The following is a 25,953-nucleotide window of genomic DNA, read 5'->3' as shown; positions in this document are numbered from 1 at the left end:
GTGTATATATATATATATATGTATATATATATATATATGTGTATATATATATATATATGTGTATATATATATATATATGTGTATATATATATATATATATGTATATATATATATATATATGTATATATATATGTATATATATATATATATGTATATATATATGTATATGTATATATATATGTATATATATATATATATATGTATATATATATATATATGTATATATATATGTATATATGTATATATATATATATATATATATATATGTATGTTTGTGTTTCTGTGTTTGTCCCTCCAACATCGCTTGACAACTGATGCTGGTGTGTTTACGTCCCCGAAACTTAGCGGTTCGGCAAAAGAGACCGATAGAATAAGTACTAGGCTTACAAAGAATAAGTCCTGGGGTCGATTTGCTCGACTAAAGGCGGTGCTCCAGCAAGTAAAAGAGTATAATTTCGGAATGCTACAAACAAATCTACTGCAGTTTTCTCAGTACTTTCCAGCAAACATGATTAAGGTGTGACTGGAAAACACTAATGACACTTCTTATTTTCATAAAAATCCAACCATGATTGTTCAGTAGCCTGCATGTGTGCTCCAGTCATTGGCTCCAAATAACATCCTTGATGGTTCACTGTCACAGCATACATAGACTATAGATACTGCAGTAGACTGCATACTAAAGTAACGCCCAACAGGATCCATGCCAAAGAGATTTCATTGAAATTGTTAACATTCTTTAGTTCTCAACTCTTTGATAATGGAGATGATTACAAATGATCATCTCTTTTGAATCTGTCCCCCTTCTTCAGTGATTACTGATATGGCTTTAGAGATCTTTAGAGCCTTAGAGGTCTTTCCTACATTACGTACCCGTAGTCTCATGCCCTTAAAAACATTGAAAGAAAAGCAATACTCAGAAAAGCAACAAAGCCTTTGCCTGGTGTGAGAATTTGCTGACAAAGCTGCCTGCTTCCCTTATAGGTTGAAATTGTCCTTAGTAACATGGATCAATAGTTTTCTGTCAGTTTGTGGCAGTCTGTCTCTCTCTCTCTATTTTTTTTCACAGAAATAACTGCTATTTTAAAATTTAGTTGACAGTATTAGTATTTTTTTTAATATATTTATTGTATTTTTTAATGAAAATTTAAGACTATTCAGCTGTATTATAGATAAAAGCACAAGTGTGGCTGTGTAGTTAAGAAGCTTGCTTCCCAGTCATGTGGCCTTGGGCTACATCTCATTATGCAGTATCTTAGGTAAGTGTCTTCTACTAAGCTCTGGGTTGACCAAAGCCTTAAGAGTAGATTTGGTGGATGGAAAGAGTAGATTTGGTGTCTGTGTGTGTCATTTAATATACACAATTTAAAAAAGAGCTACTCACGATGTAGAGGTACAATAATTTGGCTGATCTATGTAACATTCCATGTATCTCCAAGCAATCTTTCAAGCTCAGTGTATACCATGTGACCTATTTGAAAACCAGGATGCTGATCTATGAGAAAAAAAAAAGAATGAAAAGGAAAATGTGAAGATGGTTAATGCAAAAAATGGAATGAGAAGAGAAGAAAAGAAAAGTAAGAAGACCAAGATCTTTGTCCCCTTTGTCTATAGAAGTCATAATTAAGCGAGCTGGTGTAGAATAATATAATGGAGAGGAGACTAAAGTTTGTGAGATATCTACTCAATTCAGAGAGGATAAAAGAAATTTGTTCATGTGCTTGCATTTGCTAAAAATCTGGAATTAAGTAGTGTGGTAGAATTCTTGGATCTAAAAAGAATGTGCAATCATTCATCTATGCATAACTTTCATCTCTTTAATCTATTTATATATGGTACAGATTTCTCCATGATTCTCCACTTCATTGTATGTGATCTGCAGTTGGTCTTCAGATCCCATACATGGCTAGCCAACCTAGTGGCTTTATTTTTCAGAAAGCGTTGGAAAGAAGACTGATGGTTTGCATAACGGCTTTTAAAATTACCAAATTATTGTATCTCTACAGCATGAAACTATTATTAGTTCTTTTTAGAATTGTGTATATTAAATAATATTAATCTCTCACAGGATAGAGTACTTTGTTGATCCTACCTATAATAGAACAGTAAACTATATATATATATATATATATATATATAATTGTGTATGTATGTAGTGAGTATGTGTGTTTGTGCGTACGCTTGACTTGATATTACATGATGATTATAAACAAGTATCATCGTCAAACAAGCAGTGTTGTTTGTTTCTGGTCTTCTATGAAAAACATGTCTAGCAATGGGGAAGTATTACCTTGCTTGGAAGCCGGTGTGGGATAGCAACAGAAAGGACATTAGGCTGTAGAAACTCTGCCTCCACAAATTCTGTCCAATACATGCAGGCAAGGAAAAGTGGATGTTAATTAATGTCGATGGTGAGGATGAGGATGATTTTTGTCAGAATGAATTTAATGCTGAGACATTATCTTTTATTTCTATTTGAAACAATCCCATTTTATATGCAATCTGAGGAAGTACTACTGAGATTTTAATTTATATCTGTTTTATCCTTCCTGTTCTATTTATAAACAGACTATATTGACATTTCTGCGAGTGTGAGTGTTACCATTGTTTCTTTCTCTGTGGGTAGGCTTTTCTCTGTGGGATGTGTTTATGAACCAGTGTTGAAATCCAGTTGAGTCACTTTTTTATTTTGCTTATACTGCATCACTATATGTCAGTTTGTAGTCAATAATTTACAGAGAAATATGCTTAATTACATGGATTTGTCACAGACACACTAAACTCTTTTGATACCAATCTGCCTGAAACCATCTCTGGCTCTGTAGTACAAATGTCTTGTTTTCAAAAGTTCTGAATTAAAATCTTTCACCAAAACTTAGTCTTAATTTATGTTGCTAACACTAGCTTAATAATAACAAAGTTATTTTATTAGGTTCTTTGTTATATTGAATCCTTTAGTATTTAAACTGGTCATATCCGGCCCAAATATCTGACCTGTTTTGTTTTCAAACTGACCAGATCTGGCCTGTCACACTTCATCTACAATGTCATTCTAAAAATAAACAGTCACATTATTTAAATCTCAAAGCTATAAGATAATATGGGATTAATTAAAAGCAACATGAACAAATAAGCATTGCATTTGACAGAATAATCTGAATGCTAAAAGGTTAACATTAATTGAAATAAACACAGAGTATCTCAACAGAAATATGGTAACAAGTGGGTTAAAGCTAAAATCTTCACTGATTCCTTAATGATCCAACGAAAGCATTTATACTATCATTCAAACCTCATCTATAGCAAATATGTCATGAAACTATGTTCCTGTTTACTCAAATATAATATTTACTTTTCAAAATATAATATATTATGTAAATACAAAAAAAAAAAGTATTATTCAGTAGCTTTAATTTTACCTCTCGTTATTTAGGTCATATATTATAACCAGGTTAGGATTTACTGTGTTATTTATACATCTAAATTAGAATGATTTAGTTATTATTTTATTCATGTACTTACCTTTTGATATACTTGTGGTATGGATTATTAATTATGATCAAGTAACTACTTCTGCTTCTCTTAATAAAAAAGAAAAACAAATGTTTTTACTTTTGATAGAAAATAAAAACAGTTTGCTAGTTAAACTTGCTAACATACATTATAAACTTAGTAAGAGGTCTCTATGTACAAAACTGGTTATTAATTTATCGTTGTTTAGCCCTCAACGTAAGTCCGATCTACTAGACCTATGATAAAAAAATATTGCAACTGTGACCATCCTTTCTTTTAGAATTATGTCTAGAAATACATTGTATAATGTGTTCTTACCTTTTTTTAAGATGGTAGCATATGATTTCAAGGAAAATTGACTGCTATCTCTAGCAGGTCAAACAACTACATAGGGATTCCTGTGTTTGTTTTATTGGTGTGCTTGTTTGCTGTCACTTAGGTTTCTACCAAAGTGATATACCACTTCATCCTGTTAAGTTTTGTATTTCTAATTCTACCGAGAATTATGGTCAAAGTTTGGAATGAATCTGTTAGTAATCTTTCTTCAGGTAGTTACTAGTATGAGAACGAACTTTTGACTCTATCTTGACCACTTTTTCTTTTTCTTTGTCAATTAAAAATTTATGATTGGTTGCCTTCCAATATCTTTGACAAGTTGAATAATAACTGGAATAAATCTAAAAACTTCATGCAATTTGACATGCATGCAGAATTGTTTGTAAAAAAAATTTTTTATACAATTCTTAATAATATTTAATTATAAAAATACAGTAGGATTTTATTTTTATATACATTGAATGGCTATGGAAGTCCAGTAGAATAAAATAGGAATCAAAGGGGTCTGTAGGTAAAAAATGGTTTAGAACCACTGGTTTAGACAGATCTGCAGTATGCAGTTTTTTCTGTCTTGCTTCAGCTTGTGTATAAGATCTAGTGCCCTACCAAACATCACAATTTCTTCCCAAATTTTCCCAAGTCATTCTGCCATAGTTATATGTACCTTCCACTCTTAGCCTATGTCATTTCTTCTCACTCCACAAAGTCTGCTCTCTTGGCTTGGTTGTATCTTTGCCTTTCAAGTTAACATCACATATCCCACATATCATTGCTATCGCATCTCTCTATCTAATTTTTTCAGACATTCTACATTCAATACCCATATCTCAAGACCATACATCACACTCTTCATATGCTTCACACCATCTTTAACGCAGTGAGAAACTTGTTGTTAACTGAGGCAACAGATTCCTATACTTTCCACTTCTTTCTCTAGCCCTTATACTTTCTGCCCAGCCACTTCCAGTAGTAAGTGATTCAGCTCAGTAACAAGTTCTCAATGTACATCTAATGAATGGTTCATGGACTATATTTCACATATACCTTTACTGCTAGCTACATAGCAAGTATATTTGAAGTCTTGGCTCACTGTGAGAGTGCTGGAGATAATATTCCATCTTTTGTGTATCCATTGAGTATAAAGCATTAACTTCCTATATACGCTGTTCATATATATCAAGCAAAATCACTTGGCAGATGGTATTAGAATTTTGCGTTCTTTGTTTATTACTAACTAGCAGTTTGATCTTTGTTAACCCAATATCCTAAAGTTCATGTTGACCTTTTTTATTATGTCTGAACTCAAGACTATTCTTTCAAGGTTTGGAACTTTCTGTGCAAGTTTTCGACATTTTGCGACAAGTATTAGATTTGGAATTTGAATTAGCAATTTGTTTGGTCTTATTGAATAGTTTCCCAGGAGTTTATAGTCTGATGCTTTCAGTGATATATTAAGTGGAAGAATGAAAAGGTGAAGAGGATAGAAACCACTTTAGTCTGGCATTAGGAATAAACTTGCTTAATAGTTGAACATTTGATACCTGAAAAAGTCATTGGTTTATTAATAAAATTATCAGAGGGCAATGAAATAAAATAAAATAGACTAGGATTTTTATTTTGCTTTTCCAACAAGAAAAATCTAGTGAATATCCAATTTTTTAAATAAAATAGGAAAAAAATATAGTGTTTTGGAATTGGAAAATAAAATTTTCTTTTAGATAATAATAATTTACCATTTCAGATATTTGTAATATTTTTCAGGATACCTAATTGCTTAACCATTATAATATTTGTTTTGCTGACTCATTGCATTATTTCTTACATATTTTAAACTTTTAGTGTTTAAGCACACCCAAATATTTTCTTAAATTTTGAATATTTGGCTAAGGAAAGAAAGTAAATAGATTGTAATTAAAAATATACTGATAGACATCTTGTTGGCATTCTGCTGTTTTTAAAAATGTACACTTTGTATTTAAGGAAAATAATTATGAAGAGTTTAGGGCAATTTCTTTCTTTCTGCAATGATAATGATAATAATAACAATAATAATGATAATAATAATAATAATAATAATAAATTGTCAGAATCATTAGCATGCTGGCAAAATATTTAGCGGCATTTTGTCTGTCCTTATGAGCTGAGTTCAAATTCTGCTGTGGTTGACTTAGCCTTTCATCCTTTCAGGGTTGATAAATTAAATACCAGTGAAACACTGGGATCGATATAATCAACTAGTCTCCTCCCCGAAAATTTCAAGCCTTGTGCCTTTATAGAAAGGATTATTATTATATGATTTTATATGGAAGTGTACTAAATTGTACTTTTTTAGTGGTACTACTTTATTGAAATTAAAACTTGAAGCAATGATTTAGAGATTTGCGATACAATGTGCAGCTTTCATACTTTCAGGCTACTGGATATGTAAGAAAAGTAAGTTATTTTAAGTTTAGAAATTTGAGTTAAATTGCTATAACAGACCATTCTATATTTTATACTTCAATTCACTTTATGGTTTGAAATGTTAACCCAATCTTCTTGTATTTTTATTTATTCTACATCATTAAATTTCAGTTGGTATAATATTTACAAATTAGTACAATTGTTTTCAGGTGCCTTGTTTCTTATCTCATCTCTATCATAACCAACATATTATGCAGAAGTCAGCGATGAGATTTTCACTTATTACAACACTTACTGCTTATTAACATTTATTAACCAGCTATCATTTCCTGACATACTAATGTAATAAATATAAATGGCTGTCAGAATATTTGTGTATTGAAACCTAAAACTTGCATATACTCACTCAGAAGTGTAAGGTAAAGCCCCTACAATAGGGTTGAACTGATCAAAATCTGGTGTTAAGACTGTTATTTTCTTTCTCTTTTTTTGTTCCTTATAATCTTTTCACTGGGGACGGTGAAAAATGGAAATGTTATCTATAAGACTTTTGAAAGACATGTATCAGTAAGTCAAAACATTGATGTTTTCATAAATCAGTTCCTTTGGAACAGTCCTCACTATTTTTCATGCTAGACAATTTTCCCTTAGACTGGGGGATCATGTGTGTATCAAAACACAATAAAGAATATATATTATATATATATATATATATATATATATATATATATATATATATATATATAATGCAAAAAAAGCCCCACCCTACTCACTGTGATAGTGAAATAGAGATAAAATTTTAAGATTTATTCTCTCTGTGTAGCCTGGTACCAAATGATGTATGGCCCATTACTGGTCCGTGGCCCAGTGGTTGAAGACTCCTGCTTTAGAATATTTACCTTATTAAATTTCAGGAATATTAAAGGCACAAAGCTAAGAAATTTGACTGTTGGCTACCTCATCATAATTCCAAATCTTATTATAAATGTTGTTATATATTGAACATAATCAGCATTTTGCTTGTTTTAGGCAACCCTGTTGGGATAAGTCCCGTTCCTGATTTATGGTTGCATGAATTTTAGTAAGAAGGGTATCAGTCTGTAAAAATGATTTATTCAGTTGCAGAAGCTGTCCTGTCTTATGTAGATTACAAATTGGCGAATATAAGTGAAATGTCACTCCTTAGCTGATTGCTTAGAGACTGCATGATGAATGATCACTGTTTCAATTAGATCTCATTAATAATTGTTTCTAATATTACTGAAAAGAAGAAGAAAAAAAAATAACCTTCTTAAATGCATTCAATGTTTGCAAACTAACAGACCATGCTCTATGAAACCAGTTCAGGCTGGTGCTAGCAAACAGGTTTGTAAATAAATGAGGCATTGAAGAACAGTAGGAACTATGGAAAAAAAAGTGGCATTATTGAATATACAAAAGAAACTATAGAGTGAAGGTGAGGAATGTGCAAGGAATGGGGTTTAATTGACAATAGAAAGGAGAGTGAGGACTAGTGAAGTAAACTTTACCTGAGAGAAGTGACAGAAAAAAAATAAATAAATGAGACTGGCTCCTGACATGATGTAGGCAAAACAAACAAAATAGCTGCAAGTAAAGAAGTGAAGGTTAATGCTGCTACTTAAAGATACTTATTTATTTTATGGGGGGAAACTCACTAAGTGTGAAGTTCTAACTTCTTAGAGGAGAGTAAGATGAAAATGTTATCTATAAGAGATTTGATAGATATGTATCAAGGATATCAATGCATTGGTGTTTTCATAAATTATTTCCTTAGAATATTTACTTTATTTAATAAATTTCATATCTATTAATGGCACACAAGCAAATGATGGAGTGTGATTCATGGATCCAATACTCCAGTACACCATAACTTTGATTAAAGGCCACTTTGTGCATGTCAGCAGTCAATGGTTCATCATGTAGGTGGCAGTGTGACAGTTTGAGAATGCTGCATGTTTTTCATTGTCTTATCTGTTCTAGTTGTGAGAATGCATGGTCTAGTAGTTAGGGTGTTGCATTCACAATTGCGAGATCGTGGTTTCAATTCCTAGACCAAGTGGTGTGTTGTGTTTTTGAATGAAATACTTCATCTCACGTTGCTCTGTCATCATTTCAACATCTGACGTGTGGCACACTTGTGCACCTGTTCAGACAACATCAATTTGATGGAAGGTGTAAGCTAACGTACAGCACATACATTTGATCACTATAAACAAATAAAGCTGAACACTCATACATTGCCTTCAACAGAATAGTTCATTATCTGTTCTAGTAGTGGCCAGAAGAGCAACAGATGAGATGAATTTGAGCAGAGTGTGACAGTTGATTTTCTTTAATGCTTGTTTTAGGTTATTTGTAGTGAAGGTGCATGGGTCTAGTGGTCAGGGTGTTGCACTCATGATCGCAAGATCATGGTTTTGATTCCTAGACAGAGTGGTGCATTGTGTTCTTGGGCAAAACACAGCCCTCAGCTGTAAATGAGTTATCTTGTAATGGATTAGTGTTTTGTTTAGGAGGAATGTTGTGATCTTGGTCACTTACATGTAATGGAAACCGGGTCACCAGCCCAATGAGTTCTAGAACTTGAGGCAGTAGTGTCCAGGTGTTAACTTTGGACTATTTGTATCCCAGTAGACTATGGAGATTGTAAAATTATTGATTTGTTAGTAGTAACAAAGTTCCCTCAAACAAACTCTTTACCTCAGTTTAAATAAAAGAGAGACATGAATCACAGTATGTAGGATATTTCTCAGTTTTTAAGCAGCTGGTACATAAACAAAATATTTATGATGAAGGAAATTGTACTACAAATACTAAACGTCTATCTTGAAGATACTAGATATCATAAGGAAAATATTGGAAAGAAAACCAACATACTCAGGAGCTGAAGAGTTATCTGCTGCTAGGTTAGATCAAGCTGGTTGTGAGAAAAGCACATGTTACAGGCCCTGCTTTTCTTAAAGCCTGCACTAAGTATTTACAAGCTGTCAATTCTGATTTAGTGAGCCTGCACATACTATATTACTAGAGTACTATTCTGCCTTTATTAATGGTTGTGTATTTAAGATTGGTCCAATACTTGGAACACTTTCGAGACCTAATATAACTAAATTGAATGGTAACAATAAATGAGCACACTTCATTTTTGTTGGATCCTAATTAATAGACTTGCTATTGTATTTCTCTGTTTCAGTATATTGAATTCATCGTAGAATAATTAAACCTGCTAATTATTTTTCTCAGAAATAAAACTGACTGAACAAATCAGATTATTACTAATATATTACAGACATTGTAATGCTGACCATCCCCAATAAACCAAATAGGTAATTTTGACCAGGTAATAAACATATTATAATTCATATAGTTTCTACTTTAATTACATACCTTTGAGCAAAACTATAGTACTAATAACTGTTTAAAATTAGACCACAAAAACGAACTAATGTTATATTAAGGTTGTGGGTTGTGTATCAGAAGAAAATATTTAGCCTGTGCATATTAATTGCTTAAGTAAGAATGCTATATATTAGCAAATTTGTGCAATGGTTGTAACATGTAAGCTTTCTGTTTTTAGGTTTGGCTTGAAATGGAATCAGTGTCTATAGACCTATTCATATTTACTGCAGCATAATTTTTAGTTTGAGGCATTATCATAAATATTGTTGGCATCAGTATACAAAAGAGAATTGATTAGTAGGGAATTATTTGTTGATTTCTGGCATATCAAGGTATTGGTGGCTACTAGATATTCATTAATAAACGTTGTTTCACTTTGGATTGCCTGTTCAAACATGTTATACATTTCCTGAAGCTTCATTTGGATTTTTGTAAAAGTGGAAACCATGGTGTGGGAGGGAATATTGACAAAAGCTACTATGTTTAAGCCATCATCTTCCAGTGTACTTCTAAATATCTCAAACATGGGTTCCTTGTATTTGTTTCGATCTTCCTACCTCATGCTAACTTATCTAAAGACATTAACTCACCAAATATGTAGTTTAGAACCATAAATTTATTTATAATTCAACTCTGCAGAGGAATACACATCTAGCAAACTAACCAGCTTTATTCTCTCTCATGTGCTTGTTGAACTGTATGCACTGGTCCTTCAAATAAGCTGTTGTATTTATTAAAATGAATAATTGTAATTTTATAAAATAACTAGGTTTTGGTTTAAGTAAAAACAAAAAATATATCTAGGTTTTATTATTTTTTTTTGTGGTCCCCCCTCCCCCCAAAATGTAATACATATAGTTATCATATTTCTCAGAAAGCAAATGAAAACTATTCTGCTTCTTATTCAAGGTTATGACTTCAGGAAGTTCATCAAAGTTTAGTGGAGAGGGGTTTAATATCTGGAAAATGCCAGTAATATGTGAAGTTAACATAAAGTTTCTCACATAGACACACATTAATTTCACTATGGATGCACATAAACAAAGATGGATGTGTCAATTCCTCTACTTATGGAAGAAATTGACACTGAATACAACCATTAAAGCACATTTCTAGAGTGAATAATTGAAGTTATAATGTTATTAGTAGGAATAAGGTGTTTCAGTGTATGATGACGATGAAGTTATTAACTCTCCTCACAACGAAAATTATTTGGGGTTGTTAGAATGACTGGCCAAGTTTGGTCCCTTTCAAAAGATTTATTTATGCTAAATGTAGAAAAATTTAAAATTGTAGTTTATTATACAATTAAAAAAAAATTGGGTTTTAATATTTCTGTAATATTTTTGTTTAAATCTAGAACTCCTTTATAACATAAGCTCTTGGCCCTACTGTAGCCTGAGCTGTGGTTATTCATCAATACTAAGTAAAACTAGCTGCTTCAAGTAATAGAATTAAGTGTTCTAGGAAAGTTAACAAAAAAAAGCAGGGCTGTGGAAATGGTACATAGAACTTGCAACTCTGACTCAAGTTTCTCTGCTTGCAGACTAATTATATTTCTCATATTCAGTGAAAACTTGAATCATACTTTTTCTAGCACTCTAATCTGTTTAAAGTTTGGGTTTAAAGGCTATAATTAGTCCAGTTTGACTCTTTTATGTTAAGTAAAAAATTGCTAACAAATTGTTAGCATAATACAAAACTTACGAAATTAGCTAACAGGGTTGATTTTTCCCAGAACTTGTAAACAGGTATAAAGAAATAAACTTTAAAAATACTATCAAAAGAAAATCAAGGGAATCTTTCTTTACTTGTTCAAACATTTAAAATACATCAAAGTTAAAACTATTGTGTTAGAATGCCTAACACAATTTAACAAATGACCATTTATAAAGAAATAAGTCCATTTAGATACATAGCTTTTCTTAAAGCATTGTTTGGTTATAAAATTTCAGTGAATGTTAATGAAATAAAAATTATGTTGTATTAATGAAATATTGTACCTATAGCTGTTAAATCAAACATTCAAATAAAAAATTTACAAACAGAATTCTTAGAAATACAATTACTTCTACCAGATCCTCCTTCACAAGAAGGTCTTAGATTTGATTTGGTTATTTCAGTCAAATTAGTATCTGTGAGAATGGACAATTTAATGTTTTATATAACAATTTACATTTAGTTGAAATAGAATTTCTACATTTTTACTTACTCTGACTTCACAGCCCTACAAAGATCTTGCTGAGTAGAGCAATTAGACAGGGGCTATCATTCCAACTTTCTGTTTCTCTAAAGATTGTCTATTTTTAGATTTGGAACCCTATTTGTGTGCTCATTGCTCTCATTTGTGAGTTGAAAATTATGTTAAGGATATGAAATAAAATACGGCAGACAGTAGCAGTAGAAAAGCAAGGTGAGGAGACAGCATGTCTGTAGTCCAGGGGTTGAGTGTGTTGGTATGCTATGTACACCACACAAAATTTACCAGTCTCAGAAAGTCTGTTAAACTCATGAGCCTAGCTCAATTTTATGACTAAGCTTTAAAATATGTCAGTTGTTGCGCAAATAATAACATATGCCATTGAAACTTGCAAACAAACCACTTAAGCTTTGTGGCTGGATGTATTTTAACAGTAGTGTCTCATATAATAAAACGTGTCTTAATTGAGGTAATGCTTCAAAGAATCTAAGTACAGACTTCTGGAGGTATATGTACAGAAAATAGCTTAAGTTTTATTGAACATGTCTAAGTGTATGTATTTGGTGTAGTACCTTCATACAAGAGAGAAATGGATATTTCACAGAATCACAATATATTTATAGAATAAGAAGAAAAAGAAATATTGCTTTTTTTTAAAAACTTAGTGTAAGGAGGTGTAGTAACTTTCTGACCTTTATAGTTCCCTCAGATTAATGGGTTTGATATCTGTAGAGAAAACCTGGATAGAGGATGAGTACCAGTGGCTTTTAGTGCTTGGGAGAAAATATTAAGGGAAGTGTTTAGTGTAAATTTGATGTGTTGCAGAATTTTGGGAATGCAAAGTGGTGGAGAAACACTGCTTCTCTAATGGCTGAGCATCTTCTTGAGAACCAGAAGTTTTGGATTACCTGTGTAATATCTAATAGCCATTATGTTGTATAGTTTTATAACCTTTTCATTATGCTCTGAAATAAGGCATTAATCTACTGGCTCCTTTTTGTAGCAATAGGAAGGGAACTTTATTTATTAATGATATTTATTTATTGTATATCACAGTTGATGAATAATAGCGGTGTTGATTACAGGTTTTTAACACCTAAATTACTGGTTCATTACATTTCTGACAGTGATAGTAACATGGGATTATCTGTAACTCAATGCAGAACAAATGTCACAGGAGATGTTGTTCATAAAGCACAGTTTTTCTGTTTTCTCAGTGATGTATATTAGTGGAAGATATACATGCATACACACACACATACACACAATGGATTTCCATACAGATTTTACTTACCAAATTTCACTTAAAGAATTAGTCAACCTGAGGCTATGGTTGAAGGCACTTGCACAAAGTGCCATGTGGTGGAATTGTACCTAGAATCACATGGTTGTGAAATGGACTTCTTAACTTTTTAGTGCTTATAACAACCATATCTGGCTCAAATATTCTACCTGTCTTATGTTCAAACCGGCTAGCTTTAGCCTTTCACATCTACCCTACAATGTCAATCTAAAAATAAACAACCATGTCATTGAAATCTCTAAGCTACAAGATAATGCATAATTAATTCAACACAATGTGAATAAATAAGGATTACTTTTGACAGAGTAATCTGAATGCTAAAAGGTTAAACCACCCAGCTACACCTGAACTCAACAATATAGAAAGGTTGATCTCACACATAATATAGAATGATGATTGCTGTACAAAGTGAAATATGGCAAATGAGTGAAATGGGTTATCTTCGGTTAGCCGTCAGAAGTATCTAGTTATATGAAATTTACAGAGGAGTGTTGTATTTTGCATGAGGCATTGTGTAATATGAAGGAAATTACTGTCATAAAAGACAATCACAGATTGGATACTAAATAAAAAAGAATAACAAAGATACTGATTTTCTTTATTGTAGAAATTAGTCCTGATATTGCAAGTTAAAAATGATTTTACAGAGGATTTAAAGAACAGTAGGGATATATAAATTATATGTCCATATTGTTAACCTGTAAAAACGTTGTGTGTAATCTTTAAATTACCATGTATGTGGAGGTATAGAATTTAGGGATATGAATTGAGTTCTATGATATTTGCAAGGAGAAATTAGGCCAAGTGTTTGATGCATGTTATTCACAGTATCCACTGGCACTTGTTCAATTCAAGCCAGTTGTTTATTGTTGGTTTGTATTTTTGTACAGGATGTCTTCTTTTATATGCAAATTACTAATATCATAGTCTGTGGCTTTAATGATAGCTATGATGTTCTTGTTCATGTTCCTGCAATTTCAAAGGTGGTGCTCATGTACTGTATTTTCCAGCATACAAATTGATGTGGTATATCGTGTAAATGTTCACACATTGTCACTATCTTTCCAAATCCTGCTGCATGGAATTTTTGGTCCTCTAATTCACATGAAATTTTTGGTTCTCCAAAGTTGTCTTGGTTTATATGTTGACCTACCTCTTTTAGCTGTAAATTTTGGCCTGAAAAAATTGACATGTATGCCAGAGAATATGATATTTTTGCAAAAAATATTCATTACATTTGGCTAAATAAATCTAATATATGATGATAATATATAGGCTTATGTTCATGTTGCAGACAGGGCAGTTGGCTAGCACTCTTAGGTTTCCATCATTGGGGAGCTGTTTCTTCAATAAACACTTTTATAGCGAAGGTCCTAGTGGGCCAGCTGTATAACTACCTCTTTACAACAGATGTCATCTCCTGCCCACTCTGGCACTGTTAGCCCATGAAAACGCAATTCACAGGTTCAAATTCTGCATCTCTGTTCGTGTCGTAATTCTAATATTCCGCATAAAGATTTGACATGTCAACAGAATGGACAGGTAATTTATATTTCTCTTTGTTTTTTAAAGCCTATGTAACTCAAAGTATCACAACTAATCAAATATTTCTTAGGTAACTTCAATATGGTTGTTATTGTTATTTCTGATGCTTAATCTTCTATCTGCATTGCCATCATATTCTATAACACTAATTTTTTTAGAGGCTGTACAATTCAAACAAAGAAGTGATTTTCAAACAGACTGAGAATAGGCCAACATTTTAATTATTTGCTGTTTTGCATTGCAGGTCTAATCATCTAGGTAAACTTATGAGTGATAGTAGAAAAGCAGTTGAGTGTTTTAGTATTAGTGCTAAATGCAACATATAAGAGGACTGAAATATGTGGCACATTGCTTTACTTGGGAAGACCAACCCACCACAATAGAATTGAGATCCCAGAACCAAAGTGCCACGTAAGAAGCATTGGTGTAGGTGGTGGTATCATGTAAAAAGCAATGATGTTGGTGCTACTTAAAAAGCACTGGTGCCATGTAAAATGCACCCAGTACACACTCTGGAGTGGTCGGCATTAGGAAGGGTACCCAACCATAGAAACCAAGCCAAAAAAAACTATGGAACCTGGTGCAGCCCCTGGTTTTGCCAGTTCCTGTCATGTCATCCAGCCCATACTAGCATGGAAAACAGACGATTAATGTTGATAATTATATAATGTATGAGAGACTTAAAGCACTATTAGTATTAAATTTTAACTGGAGTACAAAGCTTCAGATTTTTCATCTATTACCCACAGAAAATTTACTCTCTAATAATTTCTTAAACGTAAGTGTTATTTCAAACATGTAGAATGATAGGTGAACTCGTAATTATTGTCATGAAAGCAAACAATTTATTTTAAGACAACTCTTACTCATCTTGTTATAAAACAAATATATATTGTATTTTGTAGAATTATTAGTGCCACTTGAACCTGATTTTCCACCATAGCTATTTGTTTTTGAGGCTGATTGTCAGTCACATCCTAATTCACAAGTTGACATTCATTTCTGAAAAATCCAACTCTTATGCAAAAAACCTGCAACTTAACCTAGGTAACTCAAATATATGATCTGTGTTTTACTCCAATGAGAAATATATTTTTTAGAGTGTGAATACAGTTGTTTTAAGATTCAAACTATGACAGAAATGTGTTTCTATCTACATGTGTAGGAGTGTATGTGTGAATTTGATGGTACAGAATTAAACTAGATGATCTGACAGTACTGATATTTACTATGTATAATATGCTAAATCTGCTGTGTGAAACTGAGGCAGGTAGACTACCCTAAAACTCTTATTGTATGGGTGTGTGATGAAAGTTATCAATGAACTGTTGTATTATGATACAGTGCAACTAAGATACCATACTGGAATGTAGTAACTGAAACTGATTATTAAAACTGAAAGAGAAATTAGCTAAGGAGTAAGACAATTCTATTTTCCCTTGCCACTTCCATGTTAGATATATAATTCATGCTGATATGAACTCAGTTATAGTGTGAATTTGATGGTACAGAATTAAACTAGATGATCTGACAGTACTGATATTTACTATGTATAATATACTAAATCTGCTATGTGAAACTGAGGCAGGTAGACTACACTAAAATTCTTATGGTATGGGTGTGTGATGAAAGTTATCAATGAACTGTTTGTTGTATTATCATAATACAATGCAACTAGGATACCATACTGGAATGTAGTAACTGAAACTGATTATTAAAACTGAAAGAGAAATTAGCTAAGGAGTAAAACAACTTTGCATTCTTGTGTAACCCTCACCTTGAGTTAAGAAGAACATGCAATACAATGCTACTGCTACTAAAATTGTGAAATTTCAATGCTTTTGCTGTATCTACTTCATGTTCACAACTTTCATACTGACTGTCAGCTCTCATTGCATTGATATGAAGGAAAATCATCGAGAACCTGTTATTAGCACTGAATTAAGAATAAGCTGTCATGCCATTGTTGATAAGCTTTTTGTATAAATAAAAGGGATTGCTATGGGAAACTTACTGATTTCATTACTTCAGTATGTATATATAACAACAAACGTCAGTCACATTTTATAGATGTGAATTATTTAGGGAGTTGCTGGTTTTATGCTAAATTCTATGAACTCAGTTATAAGTCTTGCAAAATTTCTTTTTTTTTTTATGTTAAAGGAATTTCTAAAAATTTGATATCAACTAGGTCAATTTTAATTTCAGACCTAATTATAATAATATTTTAGCATGCTAAAATAATTAACAGAAATTAGGAATTTAACCTTTTAGTTTTATAATTTTTCTGTTCCTATTCTCTCACAGTAGTATCACAGAATTATTTTCTTTTTTTATATAAATCTTGACTTTTATTAGATTGGATTAACATCATTTAGAACTCATTAGTAGAAAAAAATGGTTTATCTCCTTTTCTTATAAACTTTATTTAATCATCATTATCATCATCATTGTGCTACTCATTTTTTTCAACATTAGTGTTGGTAGGCCAAATCTACAAAAATCAGCTGTCTTAGCTTCATGCTATCGCATGTAAGTCATACCACTTTTTAGTATGACCAAACTATTTCATCGTAAGTTTTCTTTGGTCTCTATCTGATATGAGTACATTCTACACTGAACTCATCAATCATAATTTTCCATCCATTATGTAACCTCCATCTTCATAATCTGTTCCTAACTGTGATTTTTTTTTCTTTTCCTGTATGCTTAATTCTATTTTCCCTTGCCACCTTCCATGTTAGATATATAATTCATGCTGATAGCCTGATATTGCAAATTCACAATTCTCATCTAATCAAGACAAATAAAGCATACACCAAAATAGAAAATCATTGTAGTTTGCTTGAAGCATTGTGATATAAAAGTAAAATAATATAATAAATATTACTAGCATCTAACAATATAAAAGGGGAAAGTTATACCAAAATAGTTGCAAAGTTGATTATTTCATTTGGTTGAAATCTGTGTTAGGTTGATAGCTTCAAATAAATTAAGACTGTGCACTAACCCAGTCCTTATTGTTTGCCATTGTTGCATTCATATTTGGGTTGCAAAACAGAAGTGACATTTTGGATGGTAGTAATCTGTATGCTAGTATTCCATTTCGTTGCAAGTAGTGAGCTCTGAGGATAGCTTCTTCCTTTATTTTCACCAGATTTGGAGGCTCTTTTTCTTCTAAGTTAAAAAATATTTTTGGAGGGAAGAGACCAGAGAACTAACCTCTGCAGAGTGAGGATCTGCCTTGTCAGTGTTATCTTAAACAAAACCAAAACACAACATATCCAGAACATCTGATGGTTAGTTCCAACTAATCTGTTAATGATCTCAGTATTAGTGATCTGCTCATGTATTTCTGATTGTTGCAACTCACCTATAAATAAAAACCTTGTTTGATGCTTTTAGTATACAGTGACTTTCATAACTCACTGTGCAGCATTATATTTCTCATAGTCTATTTTTTGCATTTAGAAAGAAATCCTTTGTTGGCTATCAATAGTTATATCTCCAACACTGATTATATTTGGCAGCTATCAGAATATATTGACTGCTTTCAGAAAGCTATCCATACAGTGAATGGTTTTTCAGTTTATGACTTCTGTATACTTTGATGTGTATGCTATTTTGTGCAATATACACTGGCAGACTCTTGTTTGTTGTTTTCCCAGAGGCTGACAGTTTCTGTTGTCCCTCTCCCAGATGTTTAGTGTGTCTATCAGATACTGTCAATTTCTTTGTCAATCTACCAGATGCTGCCAATATCTTTCACAATCTACCAGACCCTGTAATTACTTTGTCAATCTACCAGACACTATTAATTTCTTGGTCAATCTCTCTGATGCTGCCAATATTTTTGTTAATCTACCAGATGCTATCAATATCTTTTCAATTTACCATACACTGTCAATTTCTTTGTCACTCTATCAGATGCTGTCAGTTACTTTGTCAATCTACCAGATGTGCACTGTAACTTTTGTGTAATCATAATTTTTTTCATTTTCTTTTCCTGTTAATAGAACAACACATATTCCCCAATTCCCCTGATATTGTTGGTATTTCAGGCCACTTGTTAACCCTTTATCATTCAGATTACTCTGTCAAATATAATGCTTATTTGTTCACATCGTTTTGAACTAATCATGTATTATCCTGTAGTTTTGAGATTTCAAAGATATGATTGTTTATTTCTAGAATGTCATTGTAGAGTAGGTGTGTGAGGCTAGATCTGGGTAGTTTGAATGTAAAACTGATAGAATATTTGGGCCAGTTATGGCCGGTTTAAATACTAAAGGGTTAGTTAAATAATTGTAATATTAGTTTCAGGTTTGTTTGCTATCAGTCATTTATGCCCTAGTTCAATTCTTCTAGTTTTGACCTTAAACAGTTCAATAGATTTTGCAAAGATCAATGAAGTTCTCTTGAACAACCATTTCGAGGTGCCTTTGTTTGTTGTTCCTGGAAAATCTAGAAAAAGAAAAGAAAGCTGAAGTCAGAGCCTTAGTGGTCACCAACAAATAATTATATTATATTCACATGGACTGAGAATTTCATAAAGCATGCTCTATATTTTGCAAGGCCTTTTATTTTTTGCCACTGATACTCACGCAAAGATCAGAAGACTCCTAGATATCAGGTAATCATATACCTCTTCAGTTTGTGTTTCCATGTCAGCACAAATCATCACCACCCAGCCAATTATAGTGACATTCTGAATGTGTGTGTGTATATTCTTTTATATATATATATATATATATATATATATATATATATATATATATATATGTGTGTGTGTGTGTGAAGGCGCATGGCTCAGTGGTTAGAGCATCGAGCTTACGATCGTGAGGTTGTAAGTTTGAATCCCAGACCGGGCTGTGTATTGTCTTTTTGAGCAAGACACTTTATTTTAGGTTGCTCCAGTTCACTCAGCTGTAGAAATGAGTTGACGTCACAGGTGCCAAGTTGTATTGGCTTTTGCCTTTCCCTTGGATAACACTGGTGGCGTGGAGAGGGGAGGCTGGTATGCATGGGCGACTGCTGGTCTTCCATAAACAACCTTGCCCGAACTTGTGCCTGGGAAGGTAACTTTCTAGGTGCAATCCCATGGTCAGTCATAACTGAAGGGGGTCTCAGCATTATATATATATATATATATATATATATATATATAGACAACTTGTGCTAAATTATCTCAGCTTCGGATTGATGTAAAATTTTTAAGTTTGTGAGAAAAGAGGCAGATCTATGGCCTCTTGATATTTTGAAATAGTGCATGGGCAAATAAATAATGAAGTTGCCACGTAAAAAGCACTGGTGATGGTGCCACATAGAAAGCACCCTGTACACTTTGTGGAGTGATTTGGCATTAGGAAGGGCTTCAGCCATAGATACCAAACCAAAACAGACTATAGAATCCGGTGTGGTCCCTGGCCTTATCAGTTCCTGTCAAGCCATCCAACCCATGGTAGCATGCAAAATGGATGTTCAATGATGATGATGATGATAATGATGTAAGAATAACTAATGGGGTACATCATGAGCTAATTAGTGTGAAAGGGATATAATTAGACATGTTTGGAGATTCAGTAGACATCACAAGAAGAATCAATTGAAGGTGCGTAATTAATGATAATCTTAACTCCTAAAAATGTAGAAGCTTTGAAACTGAACAATGATATTCTTACAATACTGTCTGGAAATATTACACCATTTAGAAGCGTTAGTAGCATTGAAAACAGAGACAAAGAAATGACAGATTATCCAGTTGAGTTTTTAAATCCATTAACTTCATTAGCAATGCTATGACATGCCTTAAAAGTAAAGGTTGCTATGATTATTTTGATATTATGCAAATGTGACTGGAGAAGAAGATGGCTTCATGGATCAGGACTTTTGATAAAATCTCTTTGTGGTCTCTACTTTCACAGACAAATATTGACTGGTAGTAAGGAGTGTGAGAAGGTATTCATCTCAAAATTAAATTTAACACTCAGTGACACCTGTCCTATATTTACTTTAAAAGGTGTCAAATTTTTATTATCATGGCCATTTACAATGACCATTAGCAAATTTCAAAGTCATTCATTTGCAGATGTTACAATGTATCTGCTTTCAATCTTTTTACATGGGTGAACTCAAGGTGACATTAAGTAGAACTAAATATGAAAATTATTTGAAACTACATATAGAAAATATGTACAATTAAGGAAATCCGCTTGAGGATAAACATTTTTTTGTAAAATAACTTAAAAGAATTCTTTTATTCTTTTACTTGTTTCAGTCATTTGATTGCAGCCATGCTGGAGCACCATCTTTTAGTCGAGCAAATCGACCCCAGGACTTATTCTTTGTAAGCCTAGTGCTTATTCTATCGGTCTCTTTTTGCCGAACCGCTAAGTTATGGGGATGTAAACATACCAGCATCGGATGTCAAATGATGTTGGGGGGGAAAGACACACACAGACACACACACACACACACACACACACACACACACACACACACACACACACACACACACACACACACACACACGACGGGCTTCTTTCAGTTTCCATCTACCAAATCCACTCACAAGACTGGTCGGCCCGAGGCTATAGTAGAAGACCCATCCATCTGCATCTCATGACCATACCAGCACGATCTTCTCTCCTGCACACCACATCTAATGTCTCTTGTGCCCAATTTTTCTTTAAGTTGTACTTAGAGAAAAAACACATTTGCACTTTGTTGTACATGCACATTGACATTGCACATCCATCAGAGAGCATACTTGTTTCATTTCTTTCAAATCTTTGCATGTCCTCTGCATTCACAGGCCAAGTTTCACAGCCATTTAACATTTGTACACAGGCATCAAACAATCTGCCTTTCATTCTGAGAGAGAGGCTTTTATTACCAAGACAAGTGGAAGTTCTCTGAACTTTCTCCAACCAATTCATATTCTAACAACTATACTTTTAGAGCATCCTCCTCCACTGCTAATTAGGTCACCCAGATGATAGAAACTATCTACTGCTAATTCCTCTTGGGCATTTCAGGACATCTATTTCCCCTTGTGCTCTTATTTATTGCTCCTACACATCTTCCACAAACAAATTATACTTTCTCTGTTGACCTGCCTTTCATTCCACTGCACCTCTTATGTGTCCATAGTTTGCACTGAGCACACCATATGGAATTTCTACCTACACATTGTCTACCTATATAACAGGGTTATTTACCCGAATGGATTAATTTTCTATCTGTTCTTCTGCTAATTACAACTTTAGTCATTGCTAAACTAAACTTAAGACCCTTTAATTCCAGGTTTTGTTTCCATACTTGGAATGGAATTTTAAATTTTTATTTCCATTACACTTTCAGCTATAAGTACAAGGTCATCAGCATAGAGAAGTTTATTATATATATATATATATATATATATATATATATATATATATATATATATATATATATATATATACAAGAAATGAGGGCAGGGAATCGTCAATTAATAATAGAATTAACAATTAACAATTTTGCCAAGTAGTTCAGTATGAAATAAACCTTTATCGGTAAGACCATTTATCATCATAAATATAAGGGATTAGCAATTGAGTTGCTTCTCCAACATACTGAAAATTCAGAAACAGCAGTCAAAGAACTACTGATTCTAAACTACAAATTTTTCTCTAAAATGGATGGCGATATTTGGGCTGAAGATTGGAATAGTGAAGTTTTCGTTCGCTTAACCATGAAACGATTCGTACCCAATTAACTAAAGGCTTGTTTTGTTTGTGCTTTTCCCTCCGGTTTTTTGTTCTATGTGTGCCATAAATATCGCCATCCATTTTAGAGAAAAATTTGTAGTTTAGAATCAGTAGTTCTTTGACTACTGTTTCTGAATTTTCAGTATGTTGGAGAAGCAACTCAATTGCTAATCCCTTATATTTATGATGATATATATATATATATATATATATATATATATATATATATATATATATATATATATATATTAATAGTAATGGTAAGACAACAAAAAGAAGGAAAGAGACCTCGATATTATGTAAATAGAGGAATTTATCTGTAATATAATATGTGACAATTATTCGGTCGCCATAATAAACTCGGAGTTTCATTATGGCAACCGAATAATTGTCACATATTACACACACGCACGCGTGCACACACACACACACACACACACACACACACACACACACACACACACACACACACATTTATATATATATATATATAGTGATCAAACAAGTTATATCACTATTATCAAAAAAGCTTGTAGTTAGAACCAAAAATATATATATTTATTATCAAATAAACTATATAGTTATCATAAAAGTTATATATTTATCAAAAAAGTTATATGTTTATCATTAGAATAGTTATGATTTAATTTAGTGATCATATTACTTATTCTACTGTTTAAAAAATTGACCTAGTTTAGTTTTGTTTATCAGCTTCAAGTTTCGAAAAGGACTTCGAAATAATGGCAGTTTATATTTACAAATGGCATAAATTTATTTTATTTATTTATTTATTTAAGATATTTTCATTTCTGTTTAGTATTGATTTCAATACTTTGTTATTAGATCTTACTGAGTGAAATGACCATTCCTCAAAAATACAACTTCATAAGTGTTTTAGGAATTAACTTGTTCTAGATTTTATTTGTAACAGATTTAAATATTTATTTTCAATATTTCATTGTGAAAGGAGTGTAATAGTTGTTTAGCTTACTATAGTTTATTATGATTATTGTATAGATTTATACAAATTATGTTTATGAGATTGTAAAAGAGTCTAATTTAGTTCTCACATTCATTGTTTTTTTGTTTTTTATTTCCTTATTTTCTTTTCACTTATAGATTGATCTGAAACAAGAGGTATTCATTTAATAATTATATGAAAAAAAAAAAAAAAAATTAGAGTAGGATTGAGAGCTGAATCAGAACAGTTGCTAAGTCTGTTATCCATATGAACATCATAAATACATATTAGCAATTCTTATTGGCTTGAAACTGGCATTTATGAAAAATATGCAGCCTTAAACTTCTTTCAATTGATAAGCAAGAAGAAAACTGAAAAGTTTCCAAATAGGTCAAAATAGAAGGTGTGTTCTATTCAGGGGTGAATGTTAGTAAGTTTTAATTGGCTATTTACTTTGTTTGATGGCTGTTAGCAAATTTTTCTCAATATTGGATGAAAGCCAGTCACGTTGCCAACACTGAGACTTTACAAAAATTACAAGATTAGCAAGAAATGAATGAATTTGTAGGTGTTTTTACTTTATTTAGACTGGTATATACTGAATTACCATAAAGAATAATAAATTTAGAACAGCAATGAAAAAGTCGATAATTTTATTTCCAATTTATGCATTTTTTGAATTCTCATAATGATGAAATAGATAATTAAGTGCTCCAATTCTGATATAGCACCAAAATTATGGTTAACTGTAGATATCAGCAGCATGAACCCATTTAATGCCAAGCCTTCCAAGACTGCCCTCATTTCTATGGTATAGACTTCCTGTTTTATAGTGATCTACATTAAAACTTAAAAAATTTTATGCTTATTTATGTAGCTTAATAAGGACAGTTATTTTACTATATTCTTCATTGCTTTTGAAATTAATTAAAAGAAAAACAATGTACTTCTGTAGAAATATGGTATCTAAAGTACACTACTGTTTTGTTGTGACATTCATTATTTTTCTATGTCAGGTTTATGAATCTAGAAATTATTGTTATTCTTTGCTGTTAAGCTCAAAGATTTTCTGTAAAATTTATTGTAACAAACCCTGTTATTTTATGTCTATGGAATATCATGATCATCATCATTTAACATCCTGTTTCCATGCTGGCATGAGTTGTACAGTGTGACAGGATCCAGTAAGCTACAGGGCCATGTCAAGCTCCAGTGTCAGCTTTGGTAGGTTTCTATGGCTGGATGCCCTTCCTAATGCCAACCACTTTACAAAGTATTCTGGGTGTGTTTTTTTTGTGCCACTAGCACTGATGAGGTTGCCAAGTAATTTGCAAAACAAGAAAAGAACAGGAAGAAGGAAAATGGCAAAAAAACTCCTTGACTAAGTGATATGTGTGTTTGTGTGTGGGGGGAGTATTTGAGAGGGTGCTGGGGGGAGGGCTGATTGTTCAAGTGTTGGACAAAATGTCTTACAGTATTTCTCCCAACTCTTTACATTATGGGTTCAAATCCTGCTGAGATCAACTTAGCCTTTCATCCTTTTTGGGGTTGATAAAATTAAGTGCCAGTCAAGTACTTGATTTGACATAATTGACTATTCACCTTCCCACAAAATTTCAGGCCTCCTGTCTAAATTAGAAACAATTATTTTACTCTATATATTTATTTAGTAGGTTTAAAATTTTATAATTTCCATTATATGTTGTTAATGCAGTCATATTAATTTTATTAGAAGAATGTATTTGTACTTTTCTTTTTATAGTATTTTTCTTTTTAAAGTTTGTTATCAAAATTAATTGATAGTCTATGTGATTTAATTTTTTATTAGAGTTGCGTAAAGGACAGTTATAAGTAGATTGCATTCATTCTAACCACAGATCACCTGTAAATGTGTTCATGTACTGTTTTGTTATTTTGATAAATAGAATCTAGAATTTAATTATTGGTTTAATATCTAATTAATCAAATTTTTCTGTTGGAATTCACTATGCTTATCTGTTTATGCTGGTGTGTGTGTGTGTGTGAAAGAGAGAGAGCGAGAAAGAGAGAGCATGTAAACATTCTTAAAACCTTAAATTAGTTACAACCAGTTAATTCTATTGATAATGTGAACCATCTAACCACTTGACCTACTCTATGCAGTAGCAGAATCTCCCTCAACAAATTCTTCATCATTTAAATAGGGCCACAAGTTTTAACAGCATGTCTCAGCCTGAATACCGAACAGCCAGATCTTAAATGAGATAAGTTTTTACCATATGTGCCTGTTCAAGTGAATCTGACTGGAGCTAGCCTATCCTAAAAGTATATTGGGTTTTTTTTTAAGACAAGCATGAATATCTTGAAATACTTATTGAAAGAGACACAGTCATTACTAGTGCCTTGCTGTATCTAATTGAGGCTCTTTATATTACTGTACCTTCAGTTGTTTTTAAGGTTGATGAAATAAAAAATGTCATTCACATAACTACACTGCTCTCTTTCACTTAGTGAAATCTGTATTCATTTATGCATTTATTGATCT

The 25,953-nt window shown here is 32.3% G+C and overlaps 1 protein-coding gene across 6 annotated transcripts in view; it reads left to right on the top strand.

Annotated features, from left to right (window-relative positions):
* Window positions 1-25,953, top strand: part of LOC106880939 (rho GTPase-activating protein 44) — a 225,981-nt gene that overhangs the window by 13,923 nt on the left and 186,105 nt on the right. The gene's annotated exons all lie outside the window — the stretch shown is intronic.

This window comes from Octopus bimaculoides, chromosome 3 (genome assembly GCF_046866305.1).
Source record: "Octopus bimaculoides isolate indiv1 chromosome 3, ASM4686630v1, whole genome shotgun sequence".
NCBI lineage: Eukaryota > Metazoa > Mollusca > Cephalopoda > Octopoda > Octopodidae > Octopus > Octopus bimaculoides.
The sequence above is the reverse complement of the archived record's forward strand: the minus strand, read 5'-3'. Positions and strand labels throughout refer to the sequence as shown.